General features: G+C 39.5%; 1 protein-coding gene across 1 annotated transcript in view; it reads left to right on the top strand.

The window, feature by feature from the left end:
* The window catches only part of LOC309511937 (N-acetyllactosaminide beta-1,3-N-acetylglucosaminyltransferase 3-like), a 112540-nt gene that overhangs the window by 32416 nt on the left and 59812 nt on the right, over nt 1-20312 (top strand). The gene's annotated exons all lie outside the window — the stretch shown is intronic.

Here is a 20312-nt window from a genome sequence, read left to right as displayed (position 1 = left end):
CAAATAAACTTGACTTGACTTGACTTGACTAATATGAAGTGGCATTCACTTGCACACAGTTTATGCATTAAATGCTGCAAAAGCAAATGAAGTCATTTGTAATTTGTAATTTGCAAAAAAAGTAAATAATTTCCATAATTTTAGTTCTTTTGAATCAAAGTGGTTCGCAAATTCAGATGGTTCATCTGAATTATTTACTTCGTGAATCACGAATCTGAATCGCAAAATTTACTGGACCACGCGCAAGAAGTGTCTGTTCAAGTAAGCTTTAATGTGTGTTTTCAAATTATAAATAGGACATCAATTATTTTGATAGGCTACGTTTTGACATGTGATAAAGTTTGTTAATTTGACAACTCTCCTGTTCTATAGAAATTTTTGTATTAATAAACTTCAAAGGTCAAATAGTTATAAAATGCTGTATCATTTGCATTGTTGTGTACACAGTAAAAAACAGTGAGTTATTTGTTTAACTTTAACCCAACATTTTTAAGTGAGTAGATGTATCTTTATTCTCTTAGTTTGCTTTGATGTTTTACCAGAGATCCACTGAAGTAGGACTCACTCACTCACTGAATCATTCAGAGCAGTTCCCTTGAGTTTACTCTTACATAGACTTCAGCAGCACCTCACCATTGTCATAACCAGCTGTGCTGTTATTTATCAAATTACTTAAGTCAAACTTAAGTCAGACTCCATCAATGTCTTTATTTTGATATAAGGTTGGATACATTATGCAACACGGAAGAACCATCAGAGATAATAAAATATGAGGATTTTTGTTTTGTGCAACACAATGTTACATTTTGTTCTTTCTTGGGTGGAGGATGAGATATTGCAATTTATGACAAATTAAATGACAGACCAATGGTTCATCCGATCTTGGCAGAACTTTGATCAATCAATTTTGCCAGGATCGGATGAACCTTTGGACTGTCATTTAATTTGTCATAAATTGCAATAACTTTTAAACGATTTGACATATCGCCACAAAATTAGACAGGGATCATTCTCAACATGTCCTGAAGGTACCTGAGAAGTTTGAACTTAGCTCCACTTAGTGTTCCCTAAGTTCACAACATTTTAACATTAGAAAAAATATGAATGCAAAATTTCTGTTAAGTCAGCTCGGTCCAAAGATCATCTGAGCCAATTTTTGTAAGGATTAGACAAAATTTGAAGGATTATAGCAAAAAAAAACTGAATACTGTACTTTTCAAACTGGCAACTACTATAATGGGTGGAGTCTTATGTAAGATGTTGAATGTGATCAGCATGATGAGAGGAATCAGGTGTATACGTTTCATTTATTTTAGAATAAAGAGTTCAAAAGTTATAACTGTTTCTATTATGAATTGTGAACTGGTGGTGGCACTATAGACCCCAAATTTGGTCAGATTACCATTCATTACCATCACTACAAGTGGACTGTAAGGCTGGAAGTTTACGCTGCTATTTTGAACCAATAATCCGGACAAAAGGCAGTTGAAGGATAACGTGTATAATTCAAATATTTTATCTGACTCCAATAAAGTTGTTGTTATTCTTTAACCTCTAATTCTTTAAAGGTAAAGGTCTTTCTTAGAACTGATAGGAAAATGTAGGATTTAACCTGAACGTTTAGATAACGAAAGTTATAATCACTTTAGCTTTCAACATAATCAATGATAAAAGGAAAGATTCTCAAAACCTTTAAAGCAGGCAAAGTTATTTATTAAAGCTGCCGTCGGCAACATTTTTTTGATCATATTCAGTGTAATCGACACTATAATCCGACAGAACAACATAAATAAGGTGGTTTTAGAAAAAAACCCGAGCTTCTAACTCCACCTGGAGCGTGTTATTTGTTTTGCAAAAATCCAGCGCTCCCGCTTCATCAGGTCCAATCAGCGCAGGGGGGTGTGAGATCTGACTGTCAATCACAGGTCGTGCACACGCCACAGATCCCCCCTCACTCGCGCACGTTAATATCACATGCACACGCCACGCCTGAAGTTCGCCTGGAGATTGCATGAAGCGTGATGGCGGAGAGAAAATCTACTAACAAGCTTCCAATTCCTCGGTTATTGCTATCTATGGATAGATTAGCCAGGGCAGCCTACCTCCTAGTCCATGGTGTTGATAGATGCTGAAGAGACGGACGCGTTCACAGAAAATCAGGTACACACGCACAGTGACGCACTGACGAGCACGACCTCGATGGGCGGGTGCTCGCTGGTAGTGGGGCGGGGCATGAGAGTTGTAAACATTCAAAATTTTGGCTAATCGACCCAATCTGCCAGACTTGCCGACGGCAGCTTTAAGTCACATGTTTAAATATACAGACAGTAGAATGGAACAACATACTGTATAGAAACTTTGTTGTAAGAAATAATGCACTGTCGTGCAGAAGAGGCCATAAAAGCCTTTCTTGTAGTATGAGGTTACGCACCGGTGTGCGGGAGTGGCAGGGTTAAAGCCTTTCTCCTAGATCAACAGTTACCTTTCCTTCTTATACCCTGAGCAAAGCACTGTTAAACATGAGTGGAATACCAACACCAGACCCAACCGACAGGAAACCAAAAGATGAGGTAAATGGGTAGTGATCAAGAGGGGGAGAAGAACATTAACATATTCTCCTCAATGCATGTTTAACCAATAGTACCTAGATTGTACATTAGGATACTTTAATATCTCTTTCAGTTTATAGGCTGTCAGATGAGACCAAACATGGCATAGTTACATATTAGAACACACCAGTAAATAAACAGTATGTAGTTGAAAGCATATGTCCTGTGAAGCAAATGGTACAGACGTGTCATTGAGGTGCAAACGACTCTGTCTCTCCCGACAGAACCATCCTGTGCCTGGAGTGTCCCAACAGTCCTCAATCAGAATATTGATGAAACCCTTGTACTAGATAGGCATTAGCATACTGTGATGATGAAGGCCATTGTGCCATGTTTAATTCACATGTATACCTTTAAAAGGCTTTTTGAAGTACTAGGGCAGTAAGCAAGCAAGCAAGCAAGCAAACTTTATTTATAAAGCACTTTACAACGACCGAAGTAGCCCAAAGTGCTGTACAAAACAAACCATAACACAACACAGCTAATGCACTATAAAATACATAGTGAAGTAAGTTAAAATTAAAACATATAAAACAAACAATCACATACAAAATGTCAACTCCCGGTGTTAAAGGCCAAGGAAAATAGATGAGTTTTTAAAAGAGATTTAAAATGAGTAAGTGAAGTGGCCTGTTTTACCGGCTGAGGCAGGTCATTCCACATTTTTGGAGCTGCCACAGCAAAGGCGCGATCCCCTCTGAGTTTACGTTTTGTTTTGGGCACGTGAAGGAGCAGTTTATCGGCTGACCTAAGAGAGCGAGTGGGTGTGTGAAGATGTATTAACTCAGAAATATAAGACGGGGCAAGACCATTTAATGATTTGAAAACAAATAAAAGAACTTTAAAATTAATCCTGTACTGTACAGGCAGCCAGTGAAGCGACGCCAAGACGGGTGTAATGTGCTCATATTTACGTACTCCTGTCAAGAGACGTGCTGCAGCGTTTTGCACCATTTGAAGACGAGCTAAAGAAGACCCACTAACCCCCACGAGAAGTGAGTTACAGTAATCCAGCCTGCTAGTAATAAAGGCATGGATTACTGTCTCAAATTGTCGTCTTTCTAAAAAAGGCTTCACTTTGGCCAATTGCCTCAGCTGGAAGAAGCCTGTTTTTACCACTGCTCTGATCTGGCTGTCAAAGTTAAGATGAGCATCAATTTTAACCCCTAGGTTAGTGATGACTGGTTTAACATATTGGGCCAAAGCACCCAGCTCAATGGAACTAGTCCCATTAGTACCACCAAAAATCATCACTTCCGTTTTATTTGTATTAAAACTTAAAAAATTAATAGCCATCCAGGCTTTAACATCGTCTAGGCACTCTATTAGCGAACTGACAGTGTCATTCTTTTTAATCGGCATGTATATCTGACTATCATCAGCATAGCAGTGAAAAGATATACCATGCTTCCTAATTACTGAGCCTAGCGGTAGCAAATACAATGAAAATAGAAGAGGACCCAGAACTGACCCCTGAGGGACCCCACAAGAGAGAGGTGCAGAAGAAGACTCAGAGTTCCCACAGCTGACACAAAGAGTTCGACCTTCCAGATATGATCTGAACCATTCAAGCGCTATACCTTTTATGCCCACACAATGCTCCAATCGAGAAATCAAAATTTCATGGTCCACAGTATCGAATGCAGCCGTTAGGTCAAGAAGCACAAGAACAACATAATTTCCAGAATCTGTGGCTAAATAAATATCATTAACAACTTTTAAAAGAGCGGATTCGGTGCTGTGTAAAGATTTGAAGCCGGACTGGAATACCTCAAGGGTATTGTTATCTTTCAAAAAAGCCATTATTTGATTGCAGACTATCTTTTCAAGGATTTTTGAAATAAAAGGCAGTTTTGAAATAGGCCTAAAATTAGCAAGATCTGTAGGATCAAGACCAGGTTTTTTAAGTAGAGGTTGCACTACAGCGTGTTTAAAAATTTTAGGGACCACACCTGAGGACAGACTGCTATTAGCAACTGCAAGAACAGACGGTCCTATAGTAGAAAAAACCTCCTTAAAGAATCGAGGAGGAATAGCATCTTGTGGTGAACCTGAGGGCTTCAAATTTCCAACAATCTCCTGTAACATACACAAAGTCACAGGTTCAAACTTATCAAATGTCGCAGAGCAGATAACAGAGACTGAGGGGTCACAGGCAGAAGGTGAAATTAGAGCTCTAATAGAAGTGATTTTATCATTAAAAAAGCGTAAAAAAATTTCACAGGCAGCCGAAGACTCATCAACACAGACAGTTTGTGGAACATTAATAACTGAGTCAATAGTTTTAAATAGAACGCGAGGCTTATTACTGTTCAAAAAAATGATCTCAGAGATATACATTCTTTTAGCATCTTTCACAATTGACTGATAGTGACGCCAGCATTCCCGTAGCATTTGAAATGACACTTGCAGTCTATCCTTTTTCCATTTACGCTCAACTTGACGACACTTGCGTCTAGCAGCACGCACCGTGTCATTTAGCCATGGTTCAAATTTAGTTTTCGGTTGCCTGACTTTTAATGGAGCCACAGTATCTATAACAGATTGACAGGTGGAGTGTAACCATGAGCAAAGCTCGTCTGAATCACACATATGCTGTGGTATGCAATAATTCTGATTAAAAACAGATGAAAATTTAACAGCAGTAGTAGAGTTAATAATGCGGCAGGGCCGAGCAACAGTACAGGGTTTGTTTGTACTATAGTCCAAGGCAAACTCAAATAGTATAGGCATATGATCAGAGAACACTGCGTCGCCGATCTCTAGATTGTAAACAGGCAACCCAAAAGATAAAATAAGATCAAGTGTATGTCCACGTTCATGCGTGGGACCAGACACAAACTGCGTGAGATTAAAAGAGTCAATAAGAGACAAAAAATCCCTTACCATTGGGGCGTCAGTACAACACACATGGACATTAAAATCCCCAATAATGAGGACGCGGTCATATTCCGGCATTATTTCAGCCAGAAAAATAGAAAACTCAGTAAAGAGTTGTTGAATGTTGGTATGTCATGTGTAATTTCATGTCGCCTTGTACCCTGCGCCTTATCTTGGCCAGGTCGCGGTTGCAAATGAGAACCTGTTCTCAACCGATTAACCTGGTTAAATAAAGGTATAATAAAAATTAAAAAAAAGAGTTCTGCCCATATTTGCTCAGCCCTACAGGACAAATTTTCATAATTTTCCTACTTAGGGTTCATAGGGATGCCATAGACTCCCATTCGAGAGAAATAATAATAAAGAAAACAATTCCAATAGGGGCTACAGCCCATTCAAAGCTTGGCCCCTAAATACTCTGGGTGTTTCATTTTGGCAAAGGTGTACAGCCTGCAAAACCTAAGGGTTAAAAAAGGTTAGAACTAGTTTAGACTATAGACTTTAATTAAAATAATGTCAGAACTTTTTGCAGGCTTTTTGTTAACACTTGACCATGAATAGGCTTTTAGAAAACCAAGTCAAGCATTTAACTACTTCACATCATGAATTCCTCCCCCAAGTTTAAGTTACAGGAAAAAATAGAAAATCTTTGTTCTCAGTGAACAATGTAGCTCATAAAAGACATCAGGTTTATTGTTTTATTACAACAATAGTTTTGATGATAAATGAAAAAAAAATCTTCATCTCACTCCATCCTATCGAAATCAGTTCTATAAAGCTCTTATGTGAAGCTATAGCAGGTATTGTATAAGAGTCGGCTGTAAAATGTGTGTACTTTTGACATAATAGGGAAGTTGTGAACTTTTGCAAATGGATTGTTCTTTTGAGGCAGAACTTTTCAAATAATTGTCACGGAATGGTGAAATAGTGAGAGAGGATTCATGTGCAGGAAAAGGGATGGATGTTTATTAAGTAAATAAAAAGCAAAACAAAACTACAAACAAAAACTCGCCGTGGGGGAAAACAAGACAGGCATCTGGCAAAACTGGAAACACAAGGGAACATCGACAACAAACCACCACAGGACTGCAAACACAGGGAGACAAACAAAAGAGGGTAACGAGGAAGGCAGGTGGGGCAAATAAATCAATAATCAGGTAACAAGATGGGAGGGGCTAGACAATTGACAGGAGAGCACATGGCACAAGGAAATACATGACAAGCCATTTGCTCACAACAAACCAGACTATACACAAACACATGACAAACTGGGAGTGTCAGAGCTCTGTCACCAAACCAAGAAACAAACCATACAGAAGTGACAGAACCCTGACAACAATAGCTTGATCCAGTTCACAAGCTAGTGATTTGTTCACATATGAATAGCCAAACAGGTCAAAAAGAATTATTCTACTCTCACACACATACATTCTCCTTTGAAATAGATACATTTCTACTCTCACACTTATACATGCACCTTTCACATACAGACATTTCTACTCTCACACTTATACATGCACCTTTCACATACATACATTTCTACTCTCATACTTATACATTCTCCTTTCACATACATACATTTCTACCCTCATTCTTATACATTCTCCTTTCACATACATACATTTCTACTCTCACACACACATACATTCTCCTTTCACATATATACATTTTACTGTTATGCAAATGTATTCAAAGTATGCATTTAATATTATAAATAATAAATGTATGTAAGAAGAAAATGTATGTATGTCTGAAAAAAATATGTGTAGCCTATGTAAGAGAATAATGTATGAGAGAGAGTGAGAGAGAGAGAGAGAGAGAGAGAGAGAGAGAGAGAGAGCATAGTGGAAACGGAAGGCAGGTCTGGCGCGATCGGGGTCACCGGACTGCGGTCAAGCCAGCCAAGTACACCTGGCTGCAGCCTGCAGATCGGGGCGGGGCTGCACCTGGGGCAGCCCACAATGCTTCTCATTGGTATAGTGGCAAGTGATGACGTCAATCGAGGCGAGGCCGCACCTGGGGCGGGGCTGCACGTCTCTTCCCGCCCATAACGCTTCTCATTGGTTAGGGGCAAAGTGATGACGTCGATCGAGGCGGGGCCGTACCTGGGGCTTCTCGTTGGTTAGTGGCACAGTAATGACGTCGACGCCACGGTAAACAGGAAATGCGGTTGAAAGTTGAAAACTCATGCGCCATATCGCGCTGACAGCGCATGCGTCGTATTTGCGTTAAAAGGTGACGTCACGCGTCTTAAAAACGCTTGCGCAAATTTGAAATAATAGGCTTGTTTGAGATGCGCCTTGCCTCGCCTGAAATGTACGCGAGAGTAGGCGGCTGCAGTGAGGGGAGGAGTGAAAAAAGCGCAGGCAAGCCGGACAGTTCTCTCTTCTCGCAGTGGATCTGACACCGAGATCAAAGATGGATATCGCGGGATTCATCGGATTCACGCTCGTGCACAGTGTTGCTAATAAACTGGATGGGATTTAAGTTCTGTTGCTTTTATATGAAAATAAATATAATGAACAAGACACCCAAAGTAGCCTACTTATTTAATTCCATTCCAAATACATGTTTATCAATCTTTTTTACAGACATGTGTTGTTTTTTTTCTTTTTCTTTTCTTTTCTTTTTTATAAAAATTACATTGCATAACCCATAGAGATCGCACTGTTAGATAGTTTGGGAATATTCACACATAACGTATAGGCTACACATAAAACATGATATCAGAGTTTTAAAATCAAACATTTTAAAAGAGAACAATACATCACGGTTGTTTAAACCAATGAACATTAAGCTGTGTCGTCAGCAAGTCGTTTCCCATCGTGCTTTTGATCAGCGCAGTCAGTGGAGAGCAACTGCGCTCGACTGCAGAATCCGACAGGTGCGCCTTGCGCTCGCGAGAGATTTTTGACATACGTCAGCATGACATCAGAGCAAGGCGGACAGCACTTGGACACATTTCTAACCGGCATGCATCTCGCGCTGATCACCGCTGATCGATTCTGCGCAGATTTTGCTCATCTCAAACAAGCCTATTACTTTAATAAAATGATTAAGTATTAAAACAACTCTAAAGTAATAATGAAAGCAGCAAAAAGTAGTTGAGCAGATATCCATAGTTTTAACTATGTCTGATCTAAGGTAAACATAAGGAATTACAGAGTATAGGCTATATATTGTGCAATATCTGTGTAGTATTTTAAAAGTTTTTTACATTCTGTTGCACTTCACTGTGTAAATTACAAAATTACTGTAAACATTAATGGCACCTTATATATTTCTTATTTTAATCATTCCTCTGTAATAGTTCTTGTTTATTTTTGTGCATTAGGTTATTATAAAACATTTATGCCAATAAAGTAGTTTTAAGTTAAACTAACTACATACAGTACATTGTAAATCTCTGTCTGTATCCCATATTATGCATGCCAACTCAAAAAACCAAACTCATACCAGTGATAACTTTTATTTCAAAACAAAAATAATTGTGTAAAAGAGATATGCACACATACAGATAATCACGTACATCAACCGTACACACACACGCGTACACACACACACACGTGTACATACGTACACACACGCACGTGTCATACATACGCCATTTCATGAGATCAGTCTGCACACGTACACTCACAAACACGTACACTCACACACACACGTACGTACACTCACACACGTACGTACACACACGTACGTACACTCACACACGTACGTACACACACGTACGTACACTCACACACGTACGTACACACACACACACACACACACACACACACACACACACACACACACACGTACATACACTCTCACACACACACACACACACACACACACACACACACACACACACACGTACGTACACTCACACACACGTACGTACACTCACACACACACGTACGTACACTCACACACATACGTACACTCACACACGTACGTACACTCACACACGTACGTACACACACACACACGTACGTACGTACGTACACTCACACACACACACACACACACACACACACACACACACACACACACACACATACGTACGTACACTCACAAACGTACGTACACTCACACACAATCTACTCAGCCTGAAAAAAAAAACAGTCAACCGAGCAATAGCCCTCAACCTCCTTCTCAGAATAAAGTCCCCGCTGGACTCCGCTTCGGCCATCACCCACAGACCCAGGTGGGCAGTCCTTGTATACTTCAGTGCAGTGCAAGCACAGAGTCAGCGAGTAGGGCACCCGGAACTCTTGCCTATATTGTCTGGAAAATGCACTCCAGTTCACAACACCTAATTTAGATAAAATACAGAACAAACAATATTGAATAATTTTAAAGAGAGGCATTAACATAGTACAGAGTCATACAAGGAATTTCTTTTTTATACATTTTAAACATATTATAGGAAAATGTTAGACAAGATATGCTTGTTATTGGCTTTGTCTGTAAAGTACCTAAGAGACTTACTTTGTTTATGAACAACAAACTAGTTAAAAAAGTTTGTCAACACAAACTTTCATTTACATTTACATTTACATTTACATTTAGTCATTTAGCAGACGCCCTTATCCAAAGCGACTTACAAATTAGGACTAAGTTCAGCGAGTCATCATAAAGAGGCAAAAGCAACAACAACGCAGGAAGTGCTCAAAATACGAAGTTCTGGTATTATTCAGAGTAGCATAAGCCTGATAAGTGATGTTTCAAAGGGAAAGGATTTTTTTTTTTTTTTTTTTTTTTATAAGGTTAAGTGCTCACGGAAGAGATTGGTTTTCAGCTGTTTTTTGAATTTGGCTTGAGAAAGCCTATCCTAAAAGTTTGAAATAGTTTTAAAAGCTTGAAGGTTATATTTATATATATTAATAACAATTATATCAAAATACATTTAATCAATGTAGTCATAGAAAAAGAATATCCTACAATATACCCACTAAAACCACAGACACCACGCAAACGCGCGCGCACACACACACATACACACACACACACACACACACACACACACACACACACGTGTGTGTATGTGTGTGTGTGTGTGTGTGTGTGTGTGTGTGTGTGTGTGTGTGTGTGTGTGTGTGTGTGTGTGTGTGTGTGTGTGTGTGTGTGTGTGTGTGTGTGTGTGTGTGTGCGCGCGCGTTTGCGTGGTGTCTGTGGTTTTAGTGGGATTAGGATATAGTGTAGGTTAAAACAACAGAGGCCCTTAAAAAGAAATATAACGTTAGTGGCAAAACTAAACCAGGAGAAGAAATATAGGCTAGGATTTAAGAGTTAATATTAATATACAAAGATATATTGTAGGATATTTTTTTTCTATGACTACATTGATTAAATGTATTTTGATAATTGTTATTAATATATATAAATATAACCTTCAAGCTTTTAAAACTATTTCAAACTTTTAGGATAGGCTTTCTCAAGCCAAATGAAAGTTTGTGTTGACAAACTTTTTTAACTAGTTTGTTGTTCATAAACAAAGTAAGTCTCTTAGGTACTTTACAGACAAAGCCAATAACAAGCATATCTTGTCTAACATTTTCCTATAATATGTTTAAAATGTATAAAAAAGAAATTCCTTGTATGACTCTGTACTATGTTAATGCCTCTCTTTAAAATTATTCAATATTGTTTGTTCTGTATTTTATCTAAATTAGGTGTTGTGAACTGGAGTGCATTTTCCAGACAATATAGGCAAGAGTTCCGGGTGCCCTACTCGCTGACTCTGTGCTTGCACTGCACTGAAGTATACAAGGACTGCCCACCTGGGTCTGTGGGTGATGGCCGAAGCGGAGTCCAGCGGGGACTTTATTCTGAGAAGGAGGTTGAGGGCTATTGCTCGGTTGACTGTTTTTTTTTCAGGCTGAGTAGATTGTGTGTGAGTGTACGTACGTTTGTGAGTGTACGTACGTATGTGTGTGTGTGTGTGTGTGTGTGTGTGTGTGTGTGTGTGTGGGTGTGTGTGTGTGTGTGTGTGTGTGTGTGTGTGTGTGTGTGTGTGTGTGTGTGTGTGTGTACGTACGTACGTACGTACGTGTGTGTGTGTGTGTGTGTACGTACGTGTGTGAGTGTACGTACGTGTGTGAGTGTACGTATGTGTGTGAGTGTACGTACGTGTGTGTGTGTGTGTGAGTGTACGTACGTGTGTGTGAGTGTACGTATGTGTGTGAGTGTACGTACGTGTGTGTGTGAGTGTACGTACGTGTGTGTGAGTGTACGTACGTGTGTGTGTGTGTGTGTGTGTGTGTGTGTGTGTGTGTGTGTGTGAGAGTGTATGTACGTGTGTGTGTGTGTGTGTGTGTGTGTGTGTGTGTGTGTGTGTGTGTACGTACGTGTGTGAGTGTACGTACGTGTGTGTACGTACGTGTGTGAGTGTACGTACGTGTGTGTACGTACGTGTGTGAGTGTACGTACGTGTGTGTGTGAGTGTACGTGTTTGTGAGTGTACGTGTGCAGACTGATCTCATGAAATGGCGTATGTATGACACGTGCGTGTGTGTACGTATGTACACGTGTGTGTGTGTGTACGCGTGTGTGTGTACGGTTGATGTACGTGATTATCTGTATGTGTGCATATCTCTTTTACACAATTATTTTTGTTTTGAAATAAAAGTTATCACTGGTATGAGTTTGGTTTTTTGAGTTGGCATGCATAATATGGGATACAGACAGAGATTTACAATGTACTGTATGTAGTTAGTTTAACTTAAAACTACTTTATTGGCATAAATGTTTTATAATAACCTAATGCACAAAAATAAACAAGAACTATTACAGAGGAATGATTAAAATAAGAAATATATAAGGTGCCATTAATGTTTACAGTAATTTTGTAATTTACACAGTGAAGTGCAACAGAATGTAAAAAACTTTTAAAATACTACACAGATATTGCACAATATATAGCCTATACTCTGTAATTCCTTATGTTTACCTTAGATCAGACATAGTTAAAACTATGGATATCTGCTCAACTACTTTTTGCTGCTTTCATTATTACTTTAGAGTTGTTTTAATACTTAATCATTTTATTAAAGTAATAGGCTTGTTTGAGATGAGCAAAATCTGCGCAGAATCGATCAGCGGTGATCAGCGCGAGATGCATGCCGGTTAGAAATGTGTCCAAGTGCTGTCCGCCTTGCTCTGATGTCATGCTGACGTATGTCAAAAATCTCTCGCGAGCGCAAGGCGCACCTGTCGGATTCTGCAGTCGAGCGCAGTTGCTCTCCACTGACTGCGCTGATCAAAAGCACGATGGGAAACGACTTGCTGACGACACAGCTTAATGTTCATTGGTTTAAACAACCGTGATGTATTGTTCTCTTTTAAAATGTTTGATTTTAAAACTCTGATATCATGTTTTATGTGTAGCCTATACGTTATGTGTGAATATTCCCAAACTATCTAACAGTGCGATCTCTATGGGTTATGCAATGTAATTTTTATAAAAAAGAAAAGAAAAGAAAAAGAAAAACAACAACACATGTCTGTAAAAAAGATTGATAAACATGTATTTGGAATGGAATTAAATAAGTAGGCTACTTTGGGTGTCTTGTTCATTATATTTATTTTCATATAAAAGCAACAGAACTTAAATCCCATCCAGTTTATTAGCAACACTGTGCACGAGCGTGAATCCGATGAATCCCGCGATATCCATCTTTGATCTCGGTGTCAGATCCACTGCGAGAAGAGAGAACTGTCCGGCTTGCCTGCGCTTTTTTCACTCCTCCCCTCACTGCAGCCGCCTACTCTCGCGTACATTTCAGGCGAGGCAAGGCGCATCTCAAACAAGCCTATTATTTCAAATTTGCGCAAGCGTTTTTAAGACGCGTGACGTCACCTCTTAAAGCAAATACGACGCATGCGCTGTCAGCGCGATATGGCGCATGAGTTTTCAACTTTCAACCGCATTTCCTGTTTACCGTGGCGTCGACGTCATTACTGTGCCACTAACCAACGAGAAGCCCCAGGTACGGCCCCGCCTCGATCGACGTCATCACTTTGCCCCTAACCAATGAGAAGCGTTATGGGCGGGAAGAGACGTGCAGCCCCGCCCCAGGTGCGGCCTCGCCTCGATTGACGTCATCACTTGCCACTATACCAATGAGAAGCATTGTGGGCTGCCCCAGGTGCAGCCCCGCCCCGATCTGCAGGCTGCAGCCAGGTGTACTTGGCTGGCTTGACCGCAGTCCGGTGACCCCGATCGCGCCAGACCTGCCTTCCGTTTCCACTATGCTCTCTCTCTCTCTCTCTCTCTCTCTCTCACTCTCTCTCATACATACATTATTCTCTTACATAGGCTACACATATTTTTTTCAGACATACATACATTTTCTTCTTACATACATTTATTATTTATAATATTAAATGCATACTTTGAATACATTTGCATAACAGTAAAATGTATATATGTGAAAGGAGAATGTATGTGTGTGTGAGAGTAGAAATGTATGTATGTGAAAGGAGAATGTATAAGAATGAGAGTAGAAATGTATGTATGTGAAAGGAGAATGTATAAGTGTGAGAGTAGAAATGTATGTATGTGAAAGGTGCATGTATAAGTGTGAGAGTAGAAATGTCTGTATGTGAAAGGTGCATGTATAAGTGTGAGAGTAGAAATGTATCTATTTCAAAGGAGAATGTATGTGTGTGAGAGTAGAATAATTCTTTTTGACCTGTTTGGCTATTCATATGTGAACAAATCACTAGCTTGTGAACTGGATCAAGCTATTGTTGTCAGGGTTCTGTCACTTCTGTATGGTTTGTTTCTTGGTTTGGTGACAGAGCTCTGACACTCCCAGTTTGTCATGTGTTTGTGTATAGTCTGGTTTGTTGTGAGCAAATGGCTTGTCATGTATTTCCTTGTGCCATGTGCTCTCCTGTCAATTGTCTAGCCCCTCCCATCTTGTTACCTGATTATTGATTTATTTGCCCCACCTGCCTTCCTCGTTACCCTCTTTTGTTTGTCTCCCTGTGTTTGCAGTCCTGTGGTGGTTTGTTGTCGATGTTCCCTTGTGTTTCCAGTTTTGCCAGATGCCTGTCTTGTTTTCCCCCACGGCGAGTTTTTGTTTGTAGTTTTGTTTTGCTTTTTATTTACTTAATAAACATCCATCCCTTTTCCTGCACATGAATCCTCTCTCACTATTTCACCATTCCGTGACAATTATTTGAAAAGTTCTGCCTCAAAAGAACAATCCATTTGCAAAAGTTCACAACTTCCCTATTATGTCAAAAGTACACACATTTTACAGCCGACTCTTATACAATACCTGCTATAGCTTCACATAAGAGCTTTATAGAACTGATTTCGATAGGATGGAGTGAGATGAAGATTTTTTTTTCATTTATCATCAAAACTATTGTTGTAATAAAACAATAAACCTGATGTCTTTTATGAGCTACATTGTTCACTGAGAACAAAGATTTTCTATTTTTTCCTGTAACTTAAACTTGGGGGAGGAATTCATGATGTGAAGTAGTTAAATGCTTGACTTGGTTTTCTAAAAGCCTATTCATGGTCAAGTGTTAACAAAAAGCCTGCAAAAAGTTCTGACATTATTTTAATTAAAGTCTATAGTCTAAACTAGTTCTAACCTTTTTTAACCCTTAGGTTTTGCAGGCTGTACACCTTTGCCAAAATGAAACACCCAGAGTATTTAGGGGCCAAGCTTTGAATGGGCTGTAGCCCCTATTGGAATTGTTTTCTTTATTATTATTTCTCTCGAATGGGAGTCTATGGCATCCCTATGAACCCTAAGTAGGAAAATTATGAAAATTTGTCCTGTAGGGCTGAGCAAATATGGGCAGAACTCTTTTTTTTAATTTTTATTATACCTTTATTTAACCAGGTTAATCGGTTGAGAACAGGTTCTCATTTGCAACCGCGACCTGGCCAAGATAAGGCGCAGGGTACAAGGCGACATGAAATTACACATGACATACCAACATTCAACAACTCTTTACTGAGTTTTCTATTTTTCTGGCTGAAATAATGCCGGAATATGACCGCGTCCTCATTATTGGGGATTTTAATGTCCATGTGTGTTGTACTGACGCCCCAATGGTAAGGGATTTTTTGTCTCTTATTGACTCTTTAATCTCACGCAGTTTGTGTCTGGTCCCACGCATGAACGTGGACATACACTTGATCTTATTTTATCTTTTGGGTTGCCTGTTTACATCTAGAGATCGGCGACGCAGTGTTCTCTGATCATATGCCTATACTATTTGAGTTTGCCTTGGACTATAGTACAAACAAACCCTGTACTGTTGCTCGGCCCTGCCGCATTATTAACTCTACTACTGCTGTTAAATTTTCATCTGTTTTTTAATCAGAATTATTGCATACCACAGCATATGTGTGATTCAGACGAGCTTGCTCATGGTTACACTCCACCTGTCAATCTGTTATAGATACTGTGGCTCCATTAAAAGTCAGGCAACCGAAAACTAAATTTGAACCATGCTAAATGACACGGTGCGTGCTGCTAGACGCAAGTGTCGTCAAGTTGAGCGTAATGGAAAAAGGATAGACTGCAAGTGTCATTTCAAATGCTACGGGAATGCTGGCGTCACTATCAGTCAATTGTGAAAGATGCTAAAAGAATGTATATCTCTGAGATCATTTTTTTGAACAGTAATAAGCCTCGCGTTCTATTTAAAACTATTGACTCAGTTATTAATGTTCCACAAACTGTCTGTGTTGATGAGTCTTCGGCTGCCTGTGAAATTTTTTTACGCTTTTTTAATGATAAAATCACTTCTATTAGAGCTCTAATTTCACCTTCTGCCTGTGACCCCCTCAGTCCTCTGTTATCTGCTCTGCGACATTTGATAAGTTTGAACCTGTGACTTTGTGTATGTTACAGGAGATTGTTGGAAATTTGAGCCCTCAGGTTCACCACAAGATGCTATTTCCTCCTCGATTCTTTAAGGAGGTTTTTTCTACTATAGGACCGTCTGTTCTTGCAGTTGCTAATAGCAGTCTGTCCTCAGGTGTGGTCCCTAAAATTTTTAAACTACGCTGTAGTGCAACCTCTACTTAAAAAACCTGGTCTTGATCCTACAGATCTTGCTAATTTTAGGCCTATTTCCAAAACTGCCTTTTATTTCAAAAATCCTTGAAAAGATAGTCTGCAATCAAATAATGGCTTTTTTGAAAGATAACAATACCCTTGAGGTATTCCAGTCCGGCTTCAAATCTTTACACAGCACCGAATCCGCTCTTTTAAAAGTGTTAATGATATTTATTTAGCCACAGATTCTGGAAATTATGTTGTTCTTGTGCTTCTTGACCTAACGGCTGCATTCGATACTGTGGACCATGAAATTTTGATTTCTCGATTGGAGCATTGTGTGGGCATAAAAGGTATAGCGCTTGAATGGTTCAGATCATATCTGGAAGGTCGAACTCTTTGTGTCAGCTGTGGGAACTCTGAGTCTTCTTCTGCACCTCTCTCTTGTGGGGTCCCTCAGGGGTCAGTTCTGGGTCCTCTTCTATTTTCATTGTATTTGCCTACCGCTAGGCTCAGTAATTAGGAGCATGGTAATATCTTTTTCACTGCTATGCTGATGATAGTCAGATATACATGCCGATTAAAAAGAATGACACTGTCAGTTCGCTAATAGAGTGCCTAGACGATGTTAAAGCCTGGATGGCTATTAATTTTTTAAGTTTTAATACAAATAAAACGGAAGTGATGATTTTTGGTGGTACTAATGGGACTAGTGTCCATTGAGCTGGGTGCTTTGGCCAATATGTTAAACAGTCATCACTAACCTAGGGGTTAAAATTGATTGCTCATCTTAACTTTGACAGCCAGATCAGAGCAGTGGTAAAAACAGGCTTCTTCCAGCTGAGGCAATTGGCCAAAGTGAAGCCTTTTTTAGAAAGACGACAATTTGAGACAGTAATCCATGCCTTTATTACTAGCAGGCTGGATTACTGTAACTCACTTCTCGTGGGGGTTAGTGGGTCTTCTTTAGCTCGTCTTCAAATGGTGCAAAACGCTGCAGCACGTCTCTTGACAGGAGTACGTAAATATGAGCACATTACACCCGTCTTGGCGTCGCTTCACTGGCTGCCTGTACAGTACAGGATTAATTTTAAAGTTCTTTTATTTGTTTTCAAATCATTAAATGGTCTTGCCCCGTCTTATATTTCTGAGTTAATACATCTTCACACACCCACTCGCTCTCTTAGGTCAGCCGATAAACTGCTCCTTCACGTGCCCAAAACAAAACGTAAACTCAGAGGGGGATCGCGCCTTTGCTGTGGCAGCTCCAAAAATGTGGAATGACCTGCCTCAGCCGGTAAAACAGGCCACTTCACTTACTCATTTAAATCTCTTTTAAAACTCATCTATTTTCCTTGGCCTTTAACACCGGGAGTTGACATTTTGTATGTGATTGTTTGTTTTATTGTTTTAATTTTAACTTACTTCACTATGTATTTTATAGTGCATTAGCTGTGTTGTGTTATGGTTTGTTTTGTACAGCACTTGGGCTACTTCGGTCGTTGTAAAGTGCTTTATAAATAAAAGTTTGCTTGCTTGCTTGCTTGCTTACTGCCCTAGTACTTCAAAAAGCCTTTAAAGGTATACATGTGAATTAAACATGGCACAATGGCCTTCATCATCACAGTATGCTAATGCCTATCTAGTACAAGGGTTTCATCAATATTCTGATTGAGGACTGTTGGGACACTCCAGGCACAGGATGGTTCTGTCGGGAGAGACAGAGTCGTTTGCACCTCAATGACACGTCTGTACCATTTGCTTCACAGGACATATGCTTTCAACTACATACTGTTTATTTACTGGTGTGTTCTAATATGTAACTATGCCATGTTTGGTCTCATCTGACAGCCTATAAACTGAAAGAGATATTAAAGTATCCTAATGTACAATCTAGGTACTATTGGTTAAACATGCATTGAGGAGAATATGTTAATGTTCTTCTCCCCCTCTTGATCACTACCCATTTACCTCATCTTTTGGTTTCCTGTCGGTTGGTCTGGTGTTGGTATTCCACTCATGTTTAACAGTGCTTTGCTCAGGGTATAAGAAGGAAAGGTAACTGTTGATCTAGGAGAAAGGCTTTAACCCTGCCACTTCCCAGCACACCGGTGCGTAACCTCATACTACAAGAAGGCTTTTATGGCCTCTTCTGCACGACAGTGCATTATTTCTTACAACAAAGTTTTCTATACAGTATGTTGTTCCATTCTACTGTCTGTATATTTAAACATGTGACTTAAAGCTGCCGTCGGCAAGTCTGGCAGATTGGGTCGATTAGCCAAAATTTTGAATGTTTACAACTCTCATGCCCCGCCCCACTACCAGCGAGCACCCGCCCATCGAGGTCGTGCTCGTCAGTGCGTCACTGTGCGTGTGTACCTGATTTTCTGTGAACGCGTCCGTCTCTCAGCATCTATCAACACCATGGACTAGGAGGTAGGCTGCCCTGGCTAATCTATCCATAGATAGCAATAACCGAGGAATTGGAAGCTTGTTAGTAGATTTTCTCTCCGCCATCACGCTTCATGCAATCTCCAGGCGAACTTCAGGCGTGGCGTGTGCATGTGATATTAACGTGCGCGAGTGAGGGGGGATCTGTGGCGTGTGCACGACCTGTGATTGACAGTCAGATCTCACACCCCCTGCCGCTGATTGGACTGATGAAGCGGGAGCGCTGGATTTTTGCAAAACAAATAACACGCTCCAGGTGGAGTTAGAAGCTCGGGTTTTTTTCTAAAACCACCTTATTTATGTTGTTCTGTCGGATTATAGTGTCGATTACACTGAATATGATCAAAAAAATGTTGCCGACGGCAGGCTTTAATAAATAACTTTGCCTGCTTTAAAGGTTTGAGAATCTTTCCTTTTATCATTGATTATGTTGAAAGCTAAAGTGATTATAACTTTCGTTATCTAAACGTTCAGGTTAAATCCTACATTTTCCTATCAGTTCTAAGAAAGACCTTTACCTTTAAAGAATTAGAGGTTAAAGAATAACAACAACTTTATTGGAGTCAGATAAAATATTTGAATTATACACGTTATCCTTCAACTGCTTTGTCCGGGATTATTGGTTCAAAATAGCAGCGTAAACTTCCAGCCTTACAGTCCACTTGTAGTGATGGTAATGAATGGTAATCTGACCAAATTTGGGGTCTATAGTGCCACCACCAGTTCACAATTCATAATAGAAACAGTTATAACTTTTGAACTCTTTATTCTAAAATAAATGAAACGTATACACCTGATTCCTCTCATCATGCTGATCACATTCAACATCTTACATAAGACTCCACCCATTATAGTAGTTGCCAGTTTGAAAAGTACAGTATCAGTTTTTTTTTGCTATAATCCTCAAATTTTGTCTAATCCTTACAAAAATTGGCTCAGATGATCTTTGACCGAGCTGACTTAACAGAAATTTTGCATTCATATTTTTTCTAATGTTAAAATGTTGTGAACTTAGGGAACACTAAGTGGAGCTAAGTTCAACTTCTCAGGTACCTTCAGGACATGTTGAGAATGATCCCTGTCTAATTTTGTGGCGATATGTCAAATCGTTTAAAAGTTATTGCAATTTATGACAAATTAAATGACAGTCCAAAGGTTCATCCGATCCTGGCAAAATTGATTGATCAAAGTTCTGCCAAGATCGGATGAACCATTGGTCTGTCATTTAATTTGTCATAAATTGCAATATCTCATCCTCCACCCAAGAAAGAACAAAATGTAACATTGTGTTGCACAAAACAAAAATCCTCATATTTTATTATCTCTGATGGTTCTTCCGTGTTGCATA

Source organism: Leuciscus leuciscus, assembly GCF_965113295.1.
Source record: "Leuciscus leuciscus genome assembly, chromosome: 13".
Classification (NCBI taxonomy): Eukaryota; Metazoa; Chordata; class Actinopteri; order Cypriniformes; family Leuciscidae; genus Leuciscus; species Leuciscus leuciscus.
This window is presented reverse-complemented; position numbering and strand designations above follow the sequence as displayed.